The 25,438-nt window shown below is 41.1% G+C and overlaps 1 protein-coding gene across 16 annotated transcripts in view; it reads left to right on the top strand.

Moving 5' to 3' along the window:
• The window catches only part of PPP2R2B (protein phosphatase 2 regulatory subunit Bbeta), a 436,815-nt gene that overhangs the window by 308,834 nt on the left and 102,543 nt on the right, over positions 1-25,438 (top strand). The window lies entirely within an intron of this gene.

Below are 25,438 nucleotides of genomic sequence, written 5' to 3' on the forward strand. Positions count from 1 at the left end.
AAGTCAGTGTCCTCTTCCCTGTCTTTGCTTTTCTATTGTTGGGGAGTCATTGCATTTTTTTTTTAAAGTGAGTTATTTTGTGATATTTAAAATTATACATGCTCGTTACAGAGAACTGAGAAGTAGAATTATCTCAACGAAGCAAAAGTAAAATTTAAAGCCTCATAATCCTTCCCTTTAAGCCTTAATACACTTCCTTCCTGTCCTTTTCTTTTTAAAGATTGACACCTGAGCTAACTGTTGCCAATCTTCTTTTTTTTTCTGCTTTTTCTCCCCAAATCCCCCCCAGTTCATAGTTGTATATTTTAGTTGTGAGTCCTTGTAGTTGTGGTATGAGGGACGCCACCTCAGTGTGGCCTGATGAGCCATGTCGGCGCCCAGGATCCAAACTGGCAAAACCCTGGGCCACCGAAGAAGGAGCGCGCAAACTTAACTACTCGACCGCGGGGCCAGCCCCCTGTCCTTTTTTTTTTTGGGGTGTATATATCAAAGATAGTTGAGGGGACCCACACTCTTTGAAATGAAGGGAAGTGTCTATAAGCTAATACAGTGAGACCTTGTTCTTGCCACTGTTTTCTATGAAATGAAATTTAGTATACAGCTGATGAATTTTGAATTTCCTGCAAGTTGGTTTAGCAAATGAGTTCCGAAAGAGCCCCCTTGAAGAGCCACCTCAGAACACTGGGTGTGCTAATTCTATAGGGTGAAATCTAGCATCCTGTCATCCAGCAGTCCCTTATGGAAACATCTCTATGAACCCGAGACAGTCCTGCCATAGTATATGTCATAGTTAGAGGCATGTGTAACTCACTCTGTTCAAACATCTACCTAGCCACAGAACTGGTTTTCCTTTTGGAATCTGGAATTTTATATGGCCCTCTATGCATCCTGAGGATTGCCCAGAGGCATTTATGCACAAAATGGACTTTGGGTAATTTACACAGCAAAGGAGACTATGGGAAATGCTTTGTAGAGTAATTCTCTCAGGTGACATCCCATGAGCCTGAGATTCAGAACTGTATAGTTGCTAAGATATTGGCTCAAGGACCAGACTGCACAGGTTTGAAGATCGGCTCCACTGCTAACTGGCTTAGGATGTTAGGCAAGTTACCTCGCCTTTCTAAGCCTCAATTTCTTTCTATGTTAAATGAAAATAACAGGGCCAGGGCCGGCCCCGTGGCTGAGGGGTTAAGTTCGCGCGCTCCGTTTCGGCACGCTGTCCCTGGTTCAGATCCTGGGCGCAGACATGGCACTGTTCATCAGGCCATGCTGAGGCAGCATCCCAAATAGCACAGCCAGAGGGACCTACAACTAGAATGTACAACTATGTACTGGTGGGCTTCGGGGAGGAGAAGAAGAAAAAAAGGAGGTTGGCAACAGATGTTAGCTCAGGTGCCAATCTTTAAAAAAAAAACAAAATAATAGGTCCAACCTATAGATTTGTTATGAGGATCAAGTGAGTTCATGCATATGCGGTGCTTAAAAAAGTGCCTCGCATTTGTTCAGTAAATATTAGTGTTGGCGTTATTGTTACTAATCAGGGGTGGATGTGTTTGTACTCAGCCACACCCCTTCTGCACAATCCAAAAAAGAATCCCTTCTGGACTCTAAACTTCCTGGCGGCAAAAGTTCTTGTGCTCAACTTTTGTCTCCAGCAGCACCTAGGACAGTACTTGGTTTGATGTAGATGCTCAGTACTTACTCCTTGACTCAAATTGGCTCAAATCCCAGTTTTCTTCTGGTTTTTGGTGCTTACTAATGACTTGACTCCAGGCTGTGCTGAGTGGGCATCTAATGATGGAGAAGAAGGCTTCGCTGGCTGGTACTGCTCAGTGCACCCCCACTCCCACCCCACCCCTGCCACCATCGATTCTTCCCTTTAACCCCTGATTGCTTCAAGATAGGGAAGGAGAAGGACTCTGGACAGGAGAGACCATGAAAACCAGGAGGTGTTGCTGACGCTTGTTTCTTATTTACGTGATTCCCTCTCCATTCAACATATCAGCCCATTGATGCTTTACAAGGGAGACCTCAGTGCTTCAAAGTCACCCTTTCATAGTTTTCTTGTTATCGTTTTCATTTCCTCCATGTGCTGTGCTAGGCACAAAGGTACAAGAGCGTTCGGGAAAAGCACAGGCCCTGCCCTTTTAGGGTCTAATGGGGAAGATGAACAAGTAGAGGGGTAAGTATTAGTGTGACAAATGCTATGTCAGGAAATTCAGAGTGCCGTGGGCATCTTAGGAGGGTCACCTAGCTATTTTAAAAAGGAAGGAAGGCCAGTGATTTGGCTTTAGTAGAAAGCAAAGCTCTCCTTAATAAAATACAGAATAGGGACAGTACTGTGGGTTTGAAGATTTCCTTGATCTTATGTTTTCTGTGCTGAGAAGAGGACGGTACATTAAAAATCAGGTTACTTCTTGTAACTCAGTGTTTTATGGTCAACTTACACCACCTTCAACATATGGAGGAATTAAGATCGTTTCCTCCCAACGCAGGCTTTTCAACGTCTAGCTGCATGCATGCATATCCTAGCTTCCAGACATCTGCATCCGTTTCCCTATGGCTGGTTATTTTTTCCTCTGAAATTTTTTTCTCTTTCTAATAGTATAGTGGCACAAAGATATAGTTTCTTCATGCTGTGTTTTTACTTTCCATTTTCCTGGTAAAACTGTATCACTGCAGAGGAAATCAAATCTAATCTTCAATATATTTAGCATGAAAGCAATAAAAAGCATTAATTTACTCCAGAAAGAGCGAATACAGTCAGGTACTCAAAGGAAGAATCACCATGGAAACTGTTTTCTTGAGATTCTGTACTCTCCAGGCTCCAGGCATGACTAAGTGAAGAAAGAAAGGCGAAGAGAAGAAATACTCTGCCCTTTCTGTTGTCACTAAAATGCTGCAGAGCAGTTGCTATGAATTATTGATTGCATGAATAGAAGTATATATGAATTAGAATTATTAAACTGTTGTCTTTCAAATGAATGTGTAAGAACGCACTGAGAACTTGTTCCTCAGTGTTCTCCTTTCCTCGCTGTCAGAATCCCATTGAGCAATCAAAGAGCTATCCTAAGGTCAAAAGTTTGCAGAGAAGCGCTAGGAATTATGATGATTAAAGAATTACGCGAGCTATAACTAAAGTCGACTGCTTTTGCATATAACTCCCAGATACATTTGCCTTTGTATACCATTTCACGATGGTTATGGTTTCAGAATTTTTTCAAAGATATTAAATATGTAAAGATCAGAGGCCAGCTCTTGCCTTTGGGACCGTGTTAATGGGATGTGATGGAATTTCCCTAAGGAATTTCTTGTGGATTAAATTCACTCTGTTTATGTGCACATGTATGTATCTCGCAATGTGCCTGCTCTTCTTGCTTTCTACATTTTTTGCCCAATTCATAGATTCTTCTCACGGAAGCTACACATCTGTACTTAATAGCTCTGATATTAATATCTACCATGTGTTAAATGTTTCCTGTGAGTCCATCACTGTGCTAAATCCTTTGCATGGTAATATTAAGAGCGTGGACTTTTATTTGGATATGATTATGGTTTATTTAGCAAAATGACTAATTCAACAAATGTTCCTAAATAAAATAAATAACTATGTTTTCACGGAATCCTCACAACAGCCCTATGAGAAAGACCCCGTTTTACAGATGAGGAAACTGAGTTTTGGTGATAACAATTGATTACACTGGATCACAGAGCCAGTGAGTTGAAAAATCTGGATTTGAAACCCATGTAAGAATCCTAAGTCCATGATCTTAACAGTGACACTAAGTTTTCACCCTAGAGGACATAGACAACTTGTCTTTTTAATCTCTATGCAAGCTCATAACTGCCAAGAGTCTGGACACGTAGGTAAGCCTTCATCATATTTGTAACAAGTATATATTTAGAATCTACCATTGTACCAGGCACTATACTAAACATAAAAATTGAAAAGAAGATAAAATCTCTGCCTTCAAGGAACTTAGTCTTCAGGAAATGTTGACATGAATGAATGAACCAGACAAAATAGTCAAGGGTTCAGAGAAAAGAGAGGTTAATGAGATTTGTGGAGAATGGGTTTGTCCTGGTTTTTCAAGAATGGGAGGAGTAAAGAAGACATTCAAAAAGCCAGCAGGTACATGAAAAGATACTCAACATCACTAGTCATTAGGGAAATGCAAATAAAAACCACAATGAGACATCACTTCATGCCCATTAGAATGGCCATTATCAAAAAGACAAAAGATAACAAATGCTGGCATGGATGTGGAGAAAAGGGGACCCTTGGGCACTGTGTGAGGGATTGTAAATTGGTACAGCCACTATGGAGAACAGTATGAAGGATCCTCAAAAAATTAAAAATAGAGCTACCATATGATCCAGCAATTCCACTTCTGGGAATATGTCCAAAGGAAATGAAAGCACTAACTCGAAAAGATATCTGTACCCCTATGTTCACTGTAGCATTATTTGCAAAAGCTAAGACGTGGAAACAACCTGAGTGTCCGTTGATGGATGACTGGATAAAGAAGTTGTGGTATATATGTACATATATGTAGGATAAATAAGTACCAGGGATGTAATGCATAACTTGATGACTACAGCTAACATGGCTGTATGATATATACATGAAAGTTGTTAAGAGAGTAAATCTCAAGAGTTCTCATTGCAAGAAGAAAATTACTTTTCCTTTTTTACTTTCTTTTCTTTTTATTGTGTGTATATGAGAAGATGTATGGTAGCTGAACCCATTGTGGTAATCATTTCACAATATCTGTAAATCGGACCATCGTGCCAAATGCCTTAAACTTGTGCAGTGATATATGTCAATTATTTCTCTGTAAAACCGGGGGGCGGGGAGCCGGGGGGGGGGGGGGGCGTGGGAGAAGAATGGGAGGAGCTTCCAAAAGGTAAAAGAGAAAGGAAGAGAAATGAATATTTAGGGTGAGACAGCATGATTTCAAGCATAGGGGTGGGAATGAATGAGAAGAGTTTGAGGACCTGTGAGAAGATGGGGGCATATATTTCAGAGAAGTGAGTTTGAACAGATAAGTTGACAAGTGGGGCCAGTGAGTGAGGGACCTTGTACACTGGGGCAAGGTAGTCCAGATTTTATCCAATCAACACAAATGAGCTTTCAAAACATCTGTTTATTTATACTGAAGTATTAGTTACTTAAAGAGCATTATTTTCTCATGTTCAACTCAAAAAATCTTTCATATGTATACACCCATTTCACCTACTACTCAGATCAAGACACTTTTAAGACTCCATGCCCCCTCTCTCTTAACTCCCTCCCACCCCCGAGATTATCACTATTTGACTTCTATATGATTGTCCAAAGGGAGGTAATAAGAAGACATGATGAAGGTTTAAACGGAAGTTTAGTGACTTCTAGGATGTAGCATGAAATGTGGAGGTGAGAGATTTCAAACATAGAAGCCATGCAAGAGGATGTTATAAGGTTCACAATCCCTCCATCCATCCATTCAATTAAATATTTATTGGGTACCTATGAGGTAGTAGACCCATACATTGGGGAGACAATAGTAGCCAAAATATGCTCTCTCAATGAAGAGACCAACAAATAGACAGTGACCTTACATTCTAGTAAGTGCTGAAATAGGAGGAAACACAGGTTGCACTTAAAATGGGCACCTAAGCCAGAATAGGAAAGTCAGGGAAGGCTTCTTTTCCTGGAGGAAGAGATGTCCAACCTGAGGCTTGAGGAAAATAGATGTTAGCCAGACCAAGGGGAAGACTGAGATGGAAATGGTTCCAAGCAGAGAGGGTGCATGTACGAAGGTCCAGAGAAGACAGATGACCTGGCCACATTGAGGTAGAGGCTTGGGCAGAAGAAGAATGGAAGAAAATAAGGGGTTTTCAAATGACAGAAGTAGCCAGACTTAGTAAATGATATTATATTACAGGAACCATGTCCAACGGGGTTTTTTCAACACCACTGTATAATTTTTGCAACCTGATTGTGTAACAGTCTGCATCCACTGTTCAAAAAAATTTCAGATGTTCAGTGTGGCACCCTTTTTCTTTGTTATTTTTATTGTAAGTAGCCCACCTGGTTGTCAGTCATCTCTCTTTGAACTTGCAGCCAGAAAAATCAGTCAGGCCATGAGATTTCCAACATCTTTCACCTACCTCTTTAGGATGAAGCAGTTTTCTTATTCTTTGTGCATTCTTTGTCTCCTCTTTTTCTGGAGTGGTCTGAGCTGTGCAAAGCAGCCAGGCCACCCCTCTCTTCTGACTTGTCCAACAGGTTTCCTGGTACAGCTGTGAGAAAGCTATTGAATTCACACCACCCCTTGTTCTCTCGTGTATGAGCAGGTAACTCAATAAGCAGAGTGCAGCCTTTGTAGATCTGCAGACCTGAGTTAAGTCCTGGCCCTGCGACTGTCTCCTTGCGACCTGGATAAATTAATGTTTCTGGGCTTCAGCTTCCTTGTCTGAAAATAATAATACCTACTGTATAAGGTGTGAATAATTAAAATATAATGTAGTAAATCCCCTAGGATAATAGACAACACCTAGTAGGTCTTCCATGAATGTTATCCAAGGTAGCAAACCAGAGTGGTTAAGAGCAAAGCCTCTCAAGTTGGACTGCCTGTGTTAGAAGGCTTTGCTAAAAGCTAGCTGGGTTACTCTGGGCAGGTCACATAAGCTCCTGATGCCTCACTACTCTCGTCTGTAAAATGGGGGTGATAATAATGACCACTATTAACAATAATCATGGCTTCATCATGAGAGTTAAATGAGTTAATGCATATTAAATGTTTCATATAGAGTCTGGCGTGTGTGTGTCTATATCCTTTATTAGTAGTGTTCATATTAACATTTATAATTATTATTATTTTTGTATAGTTCTTGGTCATATTTGTGAGGATGGGAGAGCAGTGCCTGCCTACCTTACACAATTGTTACCAAGAGTGGCTCATGAAGAGGTGCACATGGCTCAGAGCCAAGCACACAGTGGGCCCCCAATAATGTTTGTTGAGTGAGTGAGAGCAAAGTGCTTCTCTCTAAATGTTTTCTATAAATGTTTCATCTTAATGATCAGTGGGAGCTTCCACACAGAAGAAAGTGCCAAAGGAGTTCACAGGGTGGCAGTCTGGGCTCAGACCTGGCAGATTCTGATTATGTTGGACAAAATAGATTCAGATCAGTTTGTTTGGTGCCACTGAAACTGTGCCAATGAGCAGCAAAATGTGATGTCATGTTGGGTGAGTGCCAGGATCCAGATTTATAAATCAAACCCTAGCTATTTCTAGCACCCTCTTTCCCCTCAATGGGTGTTTCTTACCCCTGGAAGAGCTTCTGGACGTTTCACAAAATCAGGCCCCAGATGTTTGAAAGACTTTTGCAGACAAGGTAATCAATCCATTTGGTGGCCAGATGCTGTCTGAAAATTTTCCTGCTACAGCACTGTGAGTTTCTAAATTCATTAGAAACATAAATTAATTAAATCTAATCAACAGTGGGTGATGCAGAAGATTAAACAGTGGAAATAAATACATTTCCAACTGGGTCATATTAGATGCAGAAAAAAAACAGCTCCATTTTGGAGGTGAAAGTCAAGTTAACCCTTCCTGTGATATTCTCAGAAACCTTTGCCAAATCTGAGGCCCCAGGGGAGGCTATGGTTTTTTCCAAACTAAGGCTAGCCTAGTGGGCTCATTGACTTTTCAAGAAATAGGTTGTGTGTTTCTCTAAGAAGGTTTCTGGAGTGGTCTTACTTTATTATGCATTAATGGGGGGAAATTCTCCATCATTCCTGTAGCATGAAGGGCCTCTGGACATGGGTTCTGCAAAGGACTATACATTATACTTAAAGCAATATTTCCCAGTAGCATTATGTGGTCAGATAAATTTGGAAACACAGTGAAGCATCCTCCTTTACTCCATACTAGAATAAGTTATCTGAGTTCAGGGAGCTTGTGTATCAATGCTGAATCCCCAACACCTAGATCAATGCCTGGCGCATAGTAGGTATTCAATAAATATTTGTTAAATGAACAAGTTGTGGATGAACTTCTTTCTTATAGGATTTCTGAGTCTTTAATTTGCCCAAGATGGGAGCTAATGTATGAACTCTTTCCCAAAAATCGTTTGACTTTTTCACCCAAGGAATAGCGTCTTACAGGACTGATAATCCATAAGTTATATTTTAGAGAACTAGGCTCTAACGCATTGTTGTCTAGCACCCCTATCCTTTGTCTCATATCCTCTACCTTTAGTCTAAATGGATCTGGAGATGATTCAGGGTGAGTAAATCAAGAATTTATGGGGTCAACATTTGGGTGGGAGGCTGTTCTCCAAGGATGTGCTCAGCTCAGTAGAGAGACCAGCCTTTAGCTGTAGAATTGACTCATTATACACTTTCATTTGCCAGTGCAGACAAATGGCCTGAGGCTGTGTGGATAAAGGGGTTGCTTCCTTATGCAGCCTTGTAGAGATAGCCCTTTCTAGAGGATACCAGTGAATAGTCGAGACCTGCAGCTGCTAACTCAGAGACCAAATGATGCCAAAGGTGAAAGCAGAGAGGTAGAGCAAAACCTCAGGGGATAAATGGGAGTTGACTTTTGGCCTCAAGGTTGAGGGTAACTAGGGAGAAGTAGGAGATTCAGTAACTTCAAGACCTGGTGCCTTTCTAAAGGGGGCAACCACTTCCCAGGTCAAGCCAGGGGTGGCCATGTGGGAGTACCAGCCCAATGGTGCCAATATTTTAATTTTTCTAAAGAAACTGAAAATCTGGATTTTTGTATATGAAACTCCACAATTTTTGAATGTTGGCAACTCATTAAAAAAATTGACAACTTTGGGCTAACCATGCGGTGCCAAATAAAACAACTCTGCTGGTCAGATATGACCATCCACTGCAATTCTTGTCCTCTGGGCTATTTGGTTCCTACGACTTGGAGCTGTGGAGCCTTGCTCTGCCCTCTGGGATCTAAAGGAGTGATCCATTTGGAGGAAAACAACAAATTGTCATATTTATTGAGTGTCTACAATGTGCTAGGTATCATGCTAAGCTCCTTACCTTCCTTATCTTGTTTAATCCTCGTTAACTCCCCTTCAAAGTGGTGCCAAGATTATTCTTATTTTACAGATAAGAAAATTGAGGTTCAGAGAATTCAAGTGACTTGTCCAAAGGCACATCAGTTATAAACAGCAGAACTGAATGTTCTCTCTCTGACATCTCAAGTGCTATTGTTAACCATTCACTATATTACATCTAGGCAGAGTATTATTCTAACACTTATTTAGTGCTTATGTGTGTCAGGCACTGTTCCAAGTGCTTTGCATAAATTTACTCATTTAACCTTTGGTATAATATCATCATCCCATTTTATAGATTAAGTAAGCCATGGAGAAAAAGAGGTTAAGAAATATTTCCCGATTAGCCAGCTAGTAAGTGGTGAAGCTGGAATTTAAACTGGGGTTGGGAGACTGCTATTGACTACCTCCTAGAGTTATTTCTCAAAATGATGCCCAGATTAGGCAGATAGAAGGTGCTCAGCAAATAGTTTTCAACTGACACCAAACCTCATTTTCAGCTGTGTACACTTTTGGGATCCTGAGCCTAAGGGTGTGTTTAGTGACCGTGGGTAGCTGCTATTTCGGCCATTACTCCATGTGACTCTGGCACCTGTCACTCAAGCAGCCTTCACTGTGTCACTTTCCAGGCATGCAGAGCAAAGACCGACAAGCCCTAGAGGCTGGTTCAGCCGCTAATGAACTGTCTAATCCAGAAATCCCTTCTCAGCAATCGAGCAATCCAATTCAAACTGCACGTTTGACAAATAGTTCACTGGGTCAGGCTTTTGGACATATAACGATCTTCCCACCCAGTCTCTGGCGTTCTATTGCCCTTCTTCTTGAAAATTGAAAGGGTGGAGACTGGTTTAGATAAGGGCTAGAATTTAAGAATCAGCAGGGTGTATATACATTTTACAGTGCTTGCATTTTCATGTATATGATTAGCTAAGCAGAATTAGAAGAATGAAGCAAATGTAGATTTTATGGAAAATGAGGCAGATTTAATTGGTTTTTAAATTTTCGTAGTCACATAGGTCTGCTCCACCCAGGTTGACTGAAAACCAAACGTGTGTGTGTGAATAGTATTAGAAAGAGGATATGAACCCAAGTGATCAGACAACTATTAACAAATATTCTAGAAAACTACACTTTACTGAACATTGATTGTGTGTCTACTATATATCAAACACTGGATTGCGGGCCAAGAATACTGTGGTGAAAAATCAGCTATGATCCCTGCCCTGGTGAATTTTATAGCCGTATAGGGAAGTAGAAATTAACAATATACACCCAAACCAATATATGATGAATTCTGATGGATGCTTTAAAGGAGGAAAAGAGTAGGGTAAAGAGCGATGTAGAGTGACGTTAGAACAGGCTGCCAGAAAAGGCCTCTCTCAGGAAGTGCTGTCTAAGCTGGAATTTAAAAAAATGAATAGATGTTAGCTGAGGAAAAGGGGGGAGGGAGAATAGTTTAAGCAAAGAAAGAGAAAGAGAGAACAGCATCTTTACAGACCCCAAAATGGGAAAAAGCACGGCATTTGTGAGATCCTGAAAGCAAACAGGTGGGGCTAGGATGTCGTGAAACGGGGAGATCAGGGAGATGACTTAAGGTGAGGTTTGAGAGGTAGGAAAAAGTCGGTTCCTGGCATCACCTTAATGATAAAGTATCAAAGGGTTGTGCTAGCCCAAGGCTTTCTCAAAATGGCTTCTGGTGCATTTTATTGTTGATTTAATTTCAGTTGAAGAAGCAGGCAGAGATTGTGGCCAGTGTTGTCTATACCTTTAGCATTTACCTTCTATTGCCTGATAAAATATTGACATTTAATTTCCTCCCATGGGCTTTGCAGAAAACAATCAATGCATCACAATCAAGGCTAAGAACCTGCTATGGTGCGTGTTAGAAAGAAATTTTGCTACTGTAGTTAATAGTTATTGGCTTTTTCATGCCCTAAGCTTTTCCATACTCTCCAAAGGCAATAACTTAGGTTGCTAGAAACAGTGTTTGAAATGTCCCCAAAAGTAGAGTCCTGGGAGACATAGAAATATGATCCCATTTCCACTCCTCTCTCGTCTACTATGCTTAGGGGAAGTGCTTCTGAAAATGGCCTTGGTACTTGATTTCTCAAGTACTCGTTTTATTTCAGAGATGTCCCAGGAATGATCCATTTAAAAAATAATAAGCTATAAGCAAAAATGGAGCATTTAAATTTAGGGGAGAACTGTCATATGCATTACATGTGCTAAGAATCACTTGTTCCCATGAGAATCCTAAATCTCCAAGTGTGGACCATTTATGTCATGTTTGCTATGCACAGAATGAGATGCTAGATGCTCATAAAGATGCTGTCTATTAGGGAAATAAATATGATTCTGTCTTCAGGGAACTTATAATCTAGTTAGGGAGACAACACACACACACAGTGTATTCAAGCAGTCTATCAACATTTGTACCATAATCCAGTATAAATGAGTCATTCCCTATAAGAAGATGCCAACTAGGTTAGTGAAATTTTAAATGGAAACTATCCTTACTTGGTTTCTTAAAGAGGCTAATTTTCAGCTGGGTCTTGAAAGGGAAGGGAAAGAAGATAATTTCTAAGAGAATAAATTCCAGGTGGAGGAATTTCTTGGTAGAGTCAAAGATGAGTAAAATAGGAACTCTGCCCTTAATGAAATCATTTCAGGAAGGAAAATAGAGTAAGTACACACACAAATGAAAATGTCATAGGTGGCACTTGAAAAGTACGAAGAGTTGCAGAAGTTGGGAGGAGGAAGGTATTTTTTTCCAATCAGGAGTGCTCATGGAAAGCTTCACGGAGTAGGTGGCATTTGAGCTGGCCTTGAAGGATTCATGTGTTCATTTTTTCATTCAGCCACTCAACAGGAATTTTATATAAACCTCCTAAGTACCAGCAGTCCCTAGGCTAGGTCCCCAGACGGAAATAGTGAGTAAGATTCTGCCCTCAAGGAGCACACTGTCTAGGAGAATAAGATGTCAGCAGGCACAAGTAATGGAAAGAATGTCTCAGGGAAATGAAATAGCATGACAATTGGTCAGCAAAGACCGTATTTACTTACAGAGCCCAAAGAACTAAACTTTGCTGAAGTGTCAGGTGTGTGACAAGGAGTACAGAAGATAAGATGGAAAGTTTAAGTTGAGCCCTGAAGATCCACTCTCCATGCTAAGAAGTAAAGCTTATAACTATGAGGGAATGATTAAGAAAGGATCGGAAAAAACAAAAACAGAAACAAGAATCATAGACGAAAGAGAGTGGGGACAAGAAATAATAGAAGATGGGAAAAAAAGAATCAGGACCCAAGAGGCAGGTTAAAAACATGGACTTTTGAACTAGAGTTGAGTTCCAATGCCAGCTCCACTATTAGCTTCCAAACTTGGCCAAGTTATTTAACTTTTCTTAGCCACTATTTCCCCATCTGAAAAATAAAGGAAGATACTGAAATCGTGAAGTTTGAGTGACAATTAAATGACGTAATATAAAACACAAAGCACAGATCTTGGCCAGAGTGGGTGTTCAACAACTGAAGATGATAATGCAGATTGACGAAGAAAGTAGATATGAAGGGTCTAGTACTATGCCTGGTGGGCAGTCAGCCAACTCAATAAATGGTAGTTTCAAAGAAACATTGTGCTTTTCTAAACAGTGCAATACTGGTGTTTTTCTGAATCTGAAATATCTGGAGGCCAGGTTAATCGCTCGTTAATTTCAGTGAGTCTTCTGTATGACAGTTGCAATCCGCTCCCTGTAGTCACACCGTAATAAAGGAATGTGCAGCTAGAAGAGTTTTCCATTAAGACTGACTTCCTGGAAGGGAGCCCTACAAATCACTTGGAGAGTTCCAGGCACCATCATCTGGGTCTGGTCATTTGCAAAGTGTCTATAAATCTTCCACAGGGCAGGATGAGAGTATGGGGTTTTTTTCTCTCTGACAGACTTGTTTCTTTCTATGAGATGTTAGGAATAACGGTGAAAGTTATCCAAGAAAGGCCATAAGGAGGTCAGGCTACCCATGTGGAAGTGATCTTGTAGTAGACGTCTCATCCTTTTGAAGTGTATACAGGTAAGCAGCCTTCTGCCTGGTAGGCAGATAGGCGGTACTGGACATGGAGCTTTGTAGCAGAACGAATAGAGCCCTTTCTGCTCTCAGTTTCAAAGGAAGGAGGGAAGAGAGGAAGGAGGAAAGGGTGGAAAGAGGAGAAAGACAGAAAAAGGGAAGGGAAAGAGGAGAGAGAGGAAGAAGAGGAGGGAAGGGAGGAAGAAACAAAAACTGAGAGGTTATTTTCATTCATAGTGATGACATAGATCTCTGAAATGTTGATTTATGGGAGAAACTTGTAAGATACTAAATGTTTTAAGAATCCTGTTAAACCTGATATGAAGATAGGGTTTCAATAGCATTTTTCTTTATATGCATCTTTTGGCTGCAGGTAGGAATTGAACCTGTGCAGATTTTATTTTATTTTATTTTTATTTATTTTTTGGTGAGGAAGACTTGTCCTGAGCTAACATCTGTTCCCAATCTTCCTCTTTTTGCTTGAGGAAGATTGTCCTTGAGCTAACATCTGTGCCAATGTTCCTCTATTTTGTTTGTGGGATGCTGCCACAGCATGGCTTGATGAGTGGTATGTAGGTCCATGCCCGGGATCTGAACCCACAAACCCCGGGCCACCAAAGCGGAACAGGCAAACTTAACCACTACACCACCAGGCCAGCCCTTGTGCAGATTTTATTTTAGTTGTTAGTGGTGGACCAGTCCTAGCTGCTGTGTATTCATTTATTTATTCATTCATCAATTCCACCCTCTTTCTTCTTCACCATTAATTTTTCCCTGGCTATCGAAACTTTCTCATCAGCATATACATATGCCATTGTTTCTATGATATTATAAATACAGTCTCTTGATCCAGCTTCCACCACATTTCTTTGCTACTCTTTGCAGCAAAATTCCATGAAAGGATTGTCTATAGTCACTGTCTCTAATTCTTCTCCTCCCATTTACTCTGAAACCCACTCCAGTTGTTTTACCCCGACTGTTCCACAGAAAGGGTACTTGTCAAAGTCAAAAGTGACTTCCATGGTTCAAATCCAAAGGTCAGCTGAAGCCTTTCACCTTGCCTCTCAGCAGTGTTTGACATGATTGACCATTCTGTCCTCTGCACTTCACATGGCATCCAGGATGCTAAGCTTTCTTTATTTTCCTCCTGTCTCACTGGCTGTTCCTCCTTGGTGGTTTTCCTGGTTCTTCTTCTCCCAACCTTCTAGATTTTGGAGTGCTCCAGGTTCAGCTCTTGGTCCCCCTCTCTTCTTTTAATACTCTCACTCCCTGAGATCTTGTCTAGCCTCCTGTCTTTAAATACTATCTGAAATGCTAATAATTCCCAAATTTATATCACCAACTCAAATGCCTCTCCTGAACTCCAAACTCTCATTTCCAATTATCTACTCAACATCTTTACTTACAGAGCTCTCATACTTCACATGCCTAAACTGAATGTCTCATCTTCCCCAAAAAAGCCTGCTTCACCCACAAACTTCCAATCTCAGTGATGGCAGCTCCATCATGCCAGTTGCTGAAGGCAAAAACCTTAGACTCATCCTTGATTCCTCTTTCATGCCTCATACCCAATCTGTTAGCAAATCTTGTCGGATCAACTCTCAATATGTGTTCAGAACCTGACCCCTTCTCTCCACCTCCACTGCCCGCGCCTTGATCTGAGCCACCCTCATCTCTCACCTGGATTAGCTCAGGACACTACCTGATTCCACCCCAGCCCTCTACCGTCTATTCCTAACACTACAGCCAGATTGATACTTATAAAATGTCAGACTATATCACTCTTCTATTTAATACCCTCCAACAACCTTCCACTTCATTTTTTTCTCACTTTTTAAAATTGTGGTAAAATTGTACATAACACAGAATTTACCATTTTAGCCCTATTTAAGTGTCCAGTTCAGTGGTATTGAGTGCATTCACACCGTTGTGCCCGTTTCAGTTTTAGTGAAAGCCAAGTGCTTGCTATGATCTACAAGACTCTACATTATCTACAAGACCTCCCATTCCTCTTCCTTCATTTTCCTCTTGTTTGTACTGCTCCAGCTATTCTGGTCTTCCGACACAGGCATGTTTGTCTCTTAGGGTCTTCCCGCCATCTGTTCCCTCTGTGTAGCACGCTCTTCCTGTAGATACCAACATAGTGAATCTCCCTAACCTCCTGCAAGTCTGCTCAGGGAGGCCTGTCACAATCGCTCTATTTAAAATCTGAGCCTCCTTTCTAGTTCCAGCACTCTTAATCTCCCTTCCTCAGCTATATTTATTTCCCCATGTACATAATGCATGATGTAATTTATTATGTTCATTGATTATTGTCTTTTCTCCACAAGTATGATATAAGTACCATAAGGACAGATATTTTATCTGTTTTACTAATTCATATATATCCAATACCTGGAATAGTGCTTGACAGTTGTAGGTGTGCTCAATGAATGCTGACTGAATAAATGGAACTAGGAATGAATCTATTAACATTTAGTTTTTCATATTTTTCTACATTTTATATTATTTATTGGTGTCTCCAACTGCTACATGAACAGAAAATTCAAATATAATGGATTTTCTAAATACCCAGTTTTCAGTGGATAGAAAAAAGCAGTAAGGATGTACTATAGTGCTTTTGTCTGATGAATATTTGTTAAAGGTTGGGTCTTGCTGATGATGAAGGTCAACACTAGTTTACTCATTCTATCTTTTATTGTTTACCTACTATGTGTATTGTATTCATTGCTTTAAAATATGCACATTATCCAAAAGAGATTAATACTTTATAATATTCTTCAAAACAACACAATTCCAAGCCAAAAAGAGAGAAAAATGGGAGAGGGGAGAGATGGAAGGAAGGGGGGAAAGAGGAAGAGAGACACAGAGAGATAAATACTAAGTGATTCACAGAATTGTAAATGGCACATTTGGTTCTAACACTTTCCACCTTTTTCCCAAGACCATTGAAAAACCGTCATAGCATAATACCTTGTGAACTGTTAGCAGCATCTTTATTTTTTTTGACATAGAAACCTCATGTTTTAGAAGGAAAAATCCAAATCCTTTCCTATTGTATTCTTCATTCATTTCTTTGTGCCCATCTAGAGTTTAGCAAAGGAACATATTGCGTTTAGTGTTCAAGTTGTCCTTTAGAGAAATACAAGAGATTTTGAAATGCAGGGATATGAATGAAATATGAGTTACTTCAATTTAGTGGCTTCCATTGATCTCTAGGTCAAAACTTGGGTTCTTATTCTGTGGCTCAAAGACTTCCATCATAGAGTCTTTGAATAACCTCTTCGCCAACATTTTTTACTATATCCCAGTCGACCACTACTTCCCAGTCCTCTAGATTGAAAGCTCCTTGAAGGTAAAGACCAGTTGTGTTTTGTTTATTAGCATATCCCTGGCACACAGCCCAGTGACTGCACATAATAGATGTTCACTAAATAGATTCCTTGCATCTCAGACTTTTGCTCAAAATACACTTTGGATTGTCTCATTGCCACCTGCACGCCCTCTCCCAAAGAGCACCCTATTCCAGTACCTTCTTTTCATCAACCCATCTGCTCTTTTCTCTTTCTGTGATTCACAAGACCCTTAATCCCTTGCCAATGCCATGAAGGCTTTTTAGGATGAATTCTGTCCTTTACTGATCAATCTGTCTGGTTCTAAAGTCCTAAAATACTATTGCAAATATGAGCTTCCCCTTGCCTCACACCCCTTAACAAATGTTTCTTACATTCATTTAGCATAAATATTTTGTTTATTGATACCCTGTTTCCATGATCACTGTGTTGGCTCTCTTTGAGTGATGGATTAAAGAAAAAAATTAAGACGCATCTGTTATATGTTAAGACACTCAGCTGGGCACTGAGGGTTCAATGATGAACACGTTCCTCATGGAATTTACAATTCAGAGACAGAGAAAGGCATTTAAAATGATTCTTTTACCATTGTGATAAGTGCTATTGGTGATCACTGTGGTGGAGGAGAAGCGTGGGGAGCAATGAGGCTGCATAATAAAGGGAGCTCTGTTGGTGTGGGGAGGTCATACAAGGCTTCCCTAAAGAAGTGATGTTAGAGCCAACCCACAAACACGGGGAATTTTAGCTCCCACAAGACAGGTGCCATGTCTTACTGACTTCAGAGTATCTGACACAGCAAAATTTTTGACCAAAGATTGCCAAACAGACTCCATGTGAAGTGTGTTTGGGTGGCGCGCCACCTGCCTGATAGCTCCTATGCTCCAGCAAACGTGATGAGCGTTCTCATTTTGGACCTGGAGTCTCACTGCCTGTGGGGTCACTGGTAGATGTCCATATTGTGTAGATAATAGATCTGAATGATTGACAGAGTTTGCATCGCCTGAGCAGTTAATTACTCCTCTGCTTTCTGAACGAGGGGGTGACAGATGGTAGACACCTTGAGAGCAGATTCCACTGTAATCCACACAGGCTTGTAGGCAAGTCTGGACTGCTACCAATTTCCCACTGGATTTTTCTGTACTTAGAGGATTTATGATTTTTAAAACTCCTTTGCCCTTTAGGCAAGTTTTGTTCCAACTACAGGGAAATTCTCTCTTCTAGCTTCTATATTGCAGGAACTTGTTTTGAATTACCACGTGTCTGGGTTGTCTCAAACCTGGTTAGTGCTGGGGATTTGGTCAACATGGGGAAGCTGTGTGCATTTGAATGGAAACAGCATGGCAATCGTTACTCACCTGCTTCCTACCATCTGGACTTTCATAGTTCAGCAAACACGGTGGGTTTCCTGCACATTCGCAAGGAGAACTTGACGCCTAAGGAGTGCACGGCTAGGTCCCTTTGAAGTCATAATTTTGTGATGGCCACCGTGATAAATTGAGGACAGGCAGTCTATCCCAGTAAGCTGCTTTCTTATTTGGATGATCGGAAAGCATTGTGCCATTTTCACATAGGGGGAGGGGTAAAAACAAACTACCTCAATACTGGGAACTAAGCAAGTATGAAAGAAAACTGGTTGTGTGGTAGAGTGAAATGAAAATGTGCATGTGAGAGTTTGTGTGTGGAGGTTGCAGAACGAGGGACCATTTTTTTCCAGTTCAACATGCATTAATAATCTGGCCCTGTGCAAAGTGCTATGAGGAAAACAAAGATGGAAAGACATGTCTATTAGCATGCATTAAGATGCAAAGAACAGAAAATCTTTCTAGCAGGGGCTTCAACCATAGAGTATCTATTGTCTAACAAGTCCAGACTTAGACTGTCCCTAAGGTGGGTTTTGCAATTCAATGATGTCATCAAGGATGTTTTCCCATTCTTCTATCTGTCATACTCAGCCTCTTGGATTTTTGTTTGAGGAAGATTAGCCCTGAGCTAACTACTGCCAATCCTCCTCTTTTCGCTGAGGAAGACTGGCCCTGAGCTAGCATCCATGCCCATCTTCCTCTACTTTATACATGGGACGCCTACCACAGCATGGCTTTTTGCCAAGCAGTGCCATGTCTGCACCCGGGATCGAACCGACGAACCCTGGGCCTCCGAGAAGCGGAATGTGTGAAATTAACCGCTGCACCACCGGGCCAGCCCCAGACTCTCAGTTTTTTTAAAGTTCTTAGGCTTGTCACCTCATGGTCAATGATGGCTGCCACAGCTCCACATATCATGGCCACATATAACCACATACAAAGGCAGGAAGCAAGAAGTAGTCAGTGCAGCCACAAGGCCTCCCCTCACTTCCTTCCTTCCTTTTATTCAGGGAAGAAAAATCTTTCCCAAAAGGTCTACCTCTGGCCCCCAGCAGATTTTCCTGTATGCCCGCCTTGGCCAGATCTGGGTCATGTGGCCACTGCTAACCACAAGGGAGGCTGGGGAGCAAGTATCTGGTTTTTCAGCCTCTACAATGGGAGGCAAGCAAGGAAGAAAGGCACTGGGTGGGAGGAGCCTACCAAGAGTGTCTGTCACAACACGTCACCTGCCCTTAATGAACTTGGGACAGACTAGCATTTAAACAGTGCCCATTTCCCAGCACTGTGCTTGTGGTTAAATAGGAAACAGCAGTTGTGATAAGACCTGGGGAATTGGGGCTGTTGGACCCTTCCACCTGGATTCTTTCTTATAAGACAAATACCAGCACCAGGTTGAAGTTAAAACTAGTATGTACAGAATTAATTATATTCAAATGAAAGGAAAAGGATTCGGTATCTAATTACCAGACACTGGCCAGATGAGAAAGGAATCAAGTCTGAATTAGACAGGAAGTGTCTGTTATACACAGTGAGTCAGGAGACCAAGCAGGTGGCATATTTGCTGCCTCTTTCCATGTCCATGCCCATGCCAGACATGACTAATAGATCATAACACTCTCCCACCAAGCCCAGCTATGACCTTAGAATGCTTCTCAACAGGCAGCTTCTGCCAGTAGATCAAAATTGGTAAGTAAGATTAGATCCATTTGTTATCACTACTCAGAACTTTATATTTACTACTTCTATCACTAGGACCAAGCTAAAGGAATGTGAGAAATCATGTCAAGTTAAGAAGTTAATACTATTGAACCAAGGACTCAAACATAGTCCCATTTAAAGACAAAGGGAACTTTGCATCAAAGGGTTGAAAACATCATGCATAAACCTAGTTTGCGATGCAGGTTAACAAAAGTATGCTGACGAATTGAGCTTCCCATCACTCTAAACACAGAATTCTAAATACAGTAGTGTCCCCCCTTATCCGCGATTTAGCTTTCTGTGCTTTCAGTTACCTGCGGTCAACCGCGGTCTAAAAATATTAAATGGAAAAGTCCAGAAATAAACAATTCATAAGTTTTAAATTGCCACCATTCTGAATCGCCTGATGAAATCTTGCACTGTTCCACTCTGTCCAGCCCAGACGTGAATCATTCCTTTGTCCAGTGTATCCATGCTATACACGCTGCCTGACTGTTAGTTACTTAGTAATCAGCTCTATCAGATAGATTATGGGAGTATCATGTTGCTTGTGTTCAAGTCACCCTTATTTTACTTAATAATGGCCCCAAAGCAAAAATTGTTCACTGCAAAGGGGTAACATGAAGGAACTTTTTGGGGGTGATGAAACCGTTCTCTATCGTGATGGTGGTGGTGGATACACATCTACATGCATTTGTCCAAACCCATAAAACTATATACCATAAAAAGTGAATTTTACTATATGGGAATTAAAAAATAAATTTTTCTTCTTCTTCTTTTTTTTTCTTTGAGGAAGATTAGCCCTGAGCTAACATCTACTGCCAATCCTCCTCTTTTTGCTGAGGAAGACGGGCCCTGAGCTAACATCCGTGCCCATCTTCCTCTGCTTTATATGTGGGATGCCTGCCTCAGCATGGCTTGCCAAGTGGTACATAGGTCTGCACCCGGGATCCAAACCGGCGAGCCGTGGGCTGCTGAAGCAGAACGTGCAGACTTAACCGCTGTGCCACCGAACTGGCCCCTAAAAAATAAATTTTTTAAAAAGTCTAAAAAGTTACTGAGATAAATGCTAAAATCTTTTATACAGTTTGAGAACCAATTAAAATTGTTTACAGCTTAAAAGTTGTTCAAGTATTTATGGTCATGGTAAAAAAAAATTAGAAAATACTGAAAAATTAGAAAAAGACTATAAGAAAAATTAAATCATCCACATCCTACACTAAAGCAATATCATTTTGGATACTCCCTGACAGACTTTTTCCTGTGAATATTTGTGTGTTTGTATTTATAGAAGTTAACTATTATCTTTGAGGGTGATTTCATTTTATATTTTAAGCACCATCTTGGTATTAATGGAAGTTTTAGTAATAGTATATTGCTTTACCGGTTTAAAAAGATATTTTAAAATGAAAATACTGTAACAAAATTGCAGTCATTTGACACATACTGTTTTATTGCCTGATTCTTTTGAAAATTTTACAGTTTATTAACATCTTTTTGAGGCCTTTGTGTCATAGTCCCAGTAGCAGTATTTGGGCATATCTTGTTTGGCCATGCCCAGACTTCTTTTTCTCCCCCTGTTTTGGTGGAAAATGCACTCCAACACACTATTTTAGTTATCAAAATTTACCAGAGAAAACCTTATCTGAGAAAATGGATGCTGACTTTGGACTGTGAACCAGAATGCAAGGAGTCCGCAGTTTTATGTAGATGGAAGGAGTCATTTTAATTCCCACTGGGAAGCCTGAGAATCTCCTGTTTGTTTAATGATCCACAAAGTCATTGCTGGTGGAGCTGGAAGCCCTTGTGCAGTGATGACACAGGACACGTGTGCTGCCTCCCCGCTGGGGGACTCATTGCCAGTTCATCTCAGCACTTCCACTGGAAGTGACCTCCAAAATCCTTCTCAGTACAAACTTTCTGGCAAGTACCACCATTCTACCATTGTCATCGCTCTGAAACCTATTTCCTATCCTTGCTGATGTCCTTGTCCTTAGCTGAAGAAACAGAAAACTGTGCCTAGATCCAACCTGATCATCAGGGAGAAAGCCAAGGATTGAGTGGGCAGAACTAGTCAGCTGCTCCAAGTAGGGTAAATGACTTTATAGTATTATCTACAATATGTTTCTTAGGCGAAAGAGAAAACATTTAATAGGCTTATTTCAGTCACTAAGATGGATGCTGAGAGTCCAGCGCCACTGACCTGGTCGGTAAGATCTTGTCCCATCAGAGGGTTTGGATTTAGGTCCTCTCTAAGTCTAAACTGAGCCCTCATTTTATCCAGACAGTTACGCTCCTGTTTGAATTGTACACGGCCTGATAATTACACTCAGCCCAGTGTGCTGGCATTGCATAGACTCCAGCCTAGCATGGTGCTGTGGGAGATGAGGGCGTGAACTAGGGGATCCCTCCATTTCTTGAGCCTCACAGTCACATGAATATAATTGCCAAGTCGAGTTCTATTATGCAGGTAAATGGAGACTTTGTGTATGAAATTACTAGTCTGGTACCTTTGTTGAAGGCTGAGATTGGTTTTAAAAACGAAAAACTCAGTCTTTGCAGTGGCTGTTGAACTAGAAATGGGGTTACCAGGCCACCGTCTTGTGGAAATTAAATTGGCACAAACAGATGTGGAGCAGAGCAAACGTCATGCCTCCCAAGCTTTCCTTAAAAAGTTACATTAACTAGATTTGACCTCTATAACTGTTTTTGGCTTCTTTTTTTTATTTTAGTCAAAAATGTGCACTTTGCCCACATCTCTAAAGAACAGAGGGAAAATGTTTAAGTTGATAGCTTTTTGCATAACAGCGTGAATTGGCCGGGCATTGAATAAAATGAGTTGTCATTTTAAGGCGACAGTCATGTTGAACTTGATGAACTGATTTCTGTTGACCGTGATTTCAGATGAAGTTATCTCTAAGTTTGCTGGTTTATTGTTACTGCCAGATCCTGTTCTATATTCAACAAGAGTTATTTTGTCTTGAGCAGCGCGGTTTCCTAGTTTCACCTGCTCTACCAAAAGCATGTTGTAAACACAAGAGTACTTGTATCAGAACTTTCAGCATCTTGCTATTGGAATGTGGGGTGATTCATGAGTTTCGCATCAATTATTAAACAGTCATAGATGAAGATTTGCAGAGATGGATGGGGCGGTAAAGTATTGTGGCTACACCTACTGGCTTAGTAATGATAAATGAGTCAGGAAACATGAAAGTTCAAAACAGGTATTAATGTGAGCTGCAATGCATGTGCTCTGAAGGGCTGTAGACAGTAGCTAGATACAAACAACCTAATATACAGACCAGCTGGCTGGCAGGATTAAAATAATCGTAAGGTCTTGGCAGGAGGACTGAGGAATTTGAGAATCCTGCCATGCCCATCACCCTTTCTCTTACAAGATTCTTAAGGGAGACGTAGCACAAATAATGATAACCTTTGGAAAACAAAGGGGACATTTTTATTAGCTGGGATGATATTTGATATCCCATAATGCAGAGTTCTGATAATATTGGCTTGGATCACGTGGCTTAGACTTGAGCTTGAATCCTACCTTGTTTGACTGTGTGGATCTTAAAGGGAGAAGGAAGACGTTTACACAGAGAGTTGGGCAAAAAAGACAGTGTGAATGTCATCCCTGGGGGAGTGAGTTTTGTTTCCCTTGGAGTAACATTTTCTTGGAAACTGACCCAGAGGCTGCCCTTGGAAAAAACTACTTAACTCTTCCTCCTGATACTCAGCTTCACCAAAAGGAAGGCCCATCTTTTGGTTCTCGATGCACGCACCCAGGAGCCCACCTAGAACCTACGGTCTGTGTTAACATCGCTGCCGAGTGGAAGGGTGTAAACTGCCCTTAACCAGAATCTTAGCCCTAAAGACATGAGCATGGAGCTGTTAACGCCCAGACCTGGCCTACCCACCACCCACTCATTGCTCCCACTCCTCTTTCTCTCTGGAAGGCATTTGTGTCTTGAGCAGTTTGAGAGCTTTGACTCGTTCCTTAGTACCTGACGGAAGCCTGAAAGTGAAAAGAAACAGCCACATCTGCTTTAGGTTCTACTCTAGTCAGGAAGCTTCATGAATGACCGTATTGCTAAGCACTCATTGAAAAGCCAGAAGCAGTACCTGATGTTAGAAGTGTATCCTAGCACTCGAGTGCTTTCAACCAGGGCCTCCCGAGGCAACAGCCAACATTAAACAGTCTTCTTCTCTCCTCTGTGCGTGAGAGTGCTTTGCTAAGATGCACCAACTATAACAAAGGAAACTGGTCAAATAATTCACCTGAGGTGGCTGGCTTCCCAGCCTTGCTGGGCTTTCTTACTCTTCAATGGGCCCTTGTTATAGAAATGGGCCTTCTAAACTTACATCAGGAACTGAGTAACCACATAGCTTATTCTGTGTTTCCTAAAGGTAGTATCTACTTGGATGGGTCTTCTTGAGTGAATGCATGAGATTTCCATTGAGATCATCACTAAGGAATGGGGTGGCCTTTCCTGAAGGAAGCCTCTACAGACCAGAAGTCAGAAATGGGTGACCCACAAACTGTATTCAGCCCGTAGACAAGATTATATTTTTTACATATCATGGCATTGAAAAAAATATATAAAACTGAAGAGATTTTGCATAAAAATCTGGATTGCCAGCTTCTTTTAAAAACATCACAATATCTGGCAACACATAGAGTATTTCATGGCCAGAGTTGCCTTAAGCTGAGCAGCCAGTTATCCCTTAAGAGGAGACACAAGCTTTCTACTTCACCTTGTGGCCCTGTAGGGTTTTAATTTGCTACCCTTGGAGTCAGTTATCTAAGAGGCCAAAACAAGAAATCGTGAACTATACTTTTGCATTTGCATAACTTGAAAGTGACTATGGCTTATGCCTTATTCTTTTTCCCTCTGCACAAAGAGTGACCATTAGAAGCATTTTCATATATGGAAAAGGACAGTTATATGTAAAGTAGAGAATTTGCCACTACTTACCTGAATAAATCAGGCATACAAAGACAACCCTGAAATAATGATATTAAAGTAAGATTTGAGGTTTGAATTATTCAGGGGTAATTGCCTTAGTTTTCCACCTCACTGTTTCCCTTTTGCTTTCACCCCATGGACATAATCTTTAGAATGTTCCTCTGTCAAAGGCCATAGTCATAATTCCCTTGCCTAGTTTTTTTTTTTTTCTTTTTTTTTTTAACTCATTTGCACTCTTGGTAGCAATTGTTGGAGCCCTGCGGGGGAATAATTGCAGAGGAATTAACCTCTGACATTTTTCTAAAAATAGCCCTAATAAATCCAATCATAGGTAATTTACCTGTCCTTGTTCCTCCGGGGGTAACCAGAGTTGAAGAAAGACTTGGCAGGCTGGCATTCCTTCAGCAATTATCTGTGATCTGAGTTCCTGGTGTCTGTGTATTTTCTCCATTTAGAAATACAGAGTACAAATTGCCCTCTCCCCTCTGACCTCTTGACCCTGTTTTCTCAGCACCCTTCTCCTGGGGTTGGAATAAAGCCGTGCTCTTCCGGAAGGGTCTCTCGGGCTCACCAGAAAACAGGGAGCATGGGTCAAGCTGGAGCATTTGTGGGGTCCTTCCTTGGATTTCCAACTCACAGAGTTTTCCTGATGAATTCTCTGTGTTCCATCCCTTCATCTCTGGTGTCTGAGTTTCAAGCATCCCCACCCTGCTTCATCACAGTCCTCAGCCCTCCTTTGAATAGCCGCCACTGAAACCTGTTTAGAGAAGTTTCTCAGTGTAGAAGAAAGGGGAATGCAAAAGGTTGTGAGTGGGTAAAGAGTCTGTGGTGGGTAGAAATTATCAAAGAAGACTGCCATTTCCCTGAGCCATAAAGAAATTCGTTTTCTCCTGCCCCAAATGAAAGGTTCTGAATGTGCTTTTTCCTTTTCTTC

This window comes from Equus caballus, chromosome 14 (assembly GCF_041296265.1).
Source record: "Equus caballus isolate H_3958 breed thoroughbred chromosome 14, TB-T2T, whole genome shotgun sequence".
Lineage (NCBI taxonomy): Eukaryota > Metazoa > Chordata > Mammalia > Perissodactyla > Equidae > Equus > Equus caballus.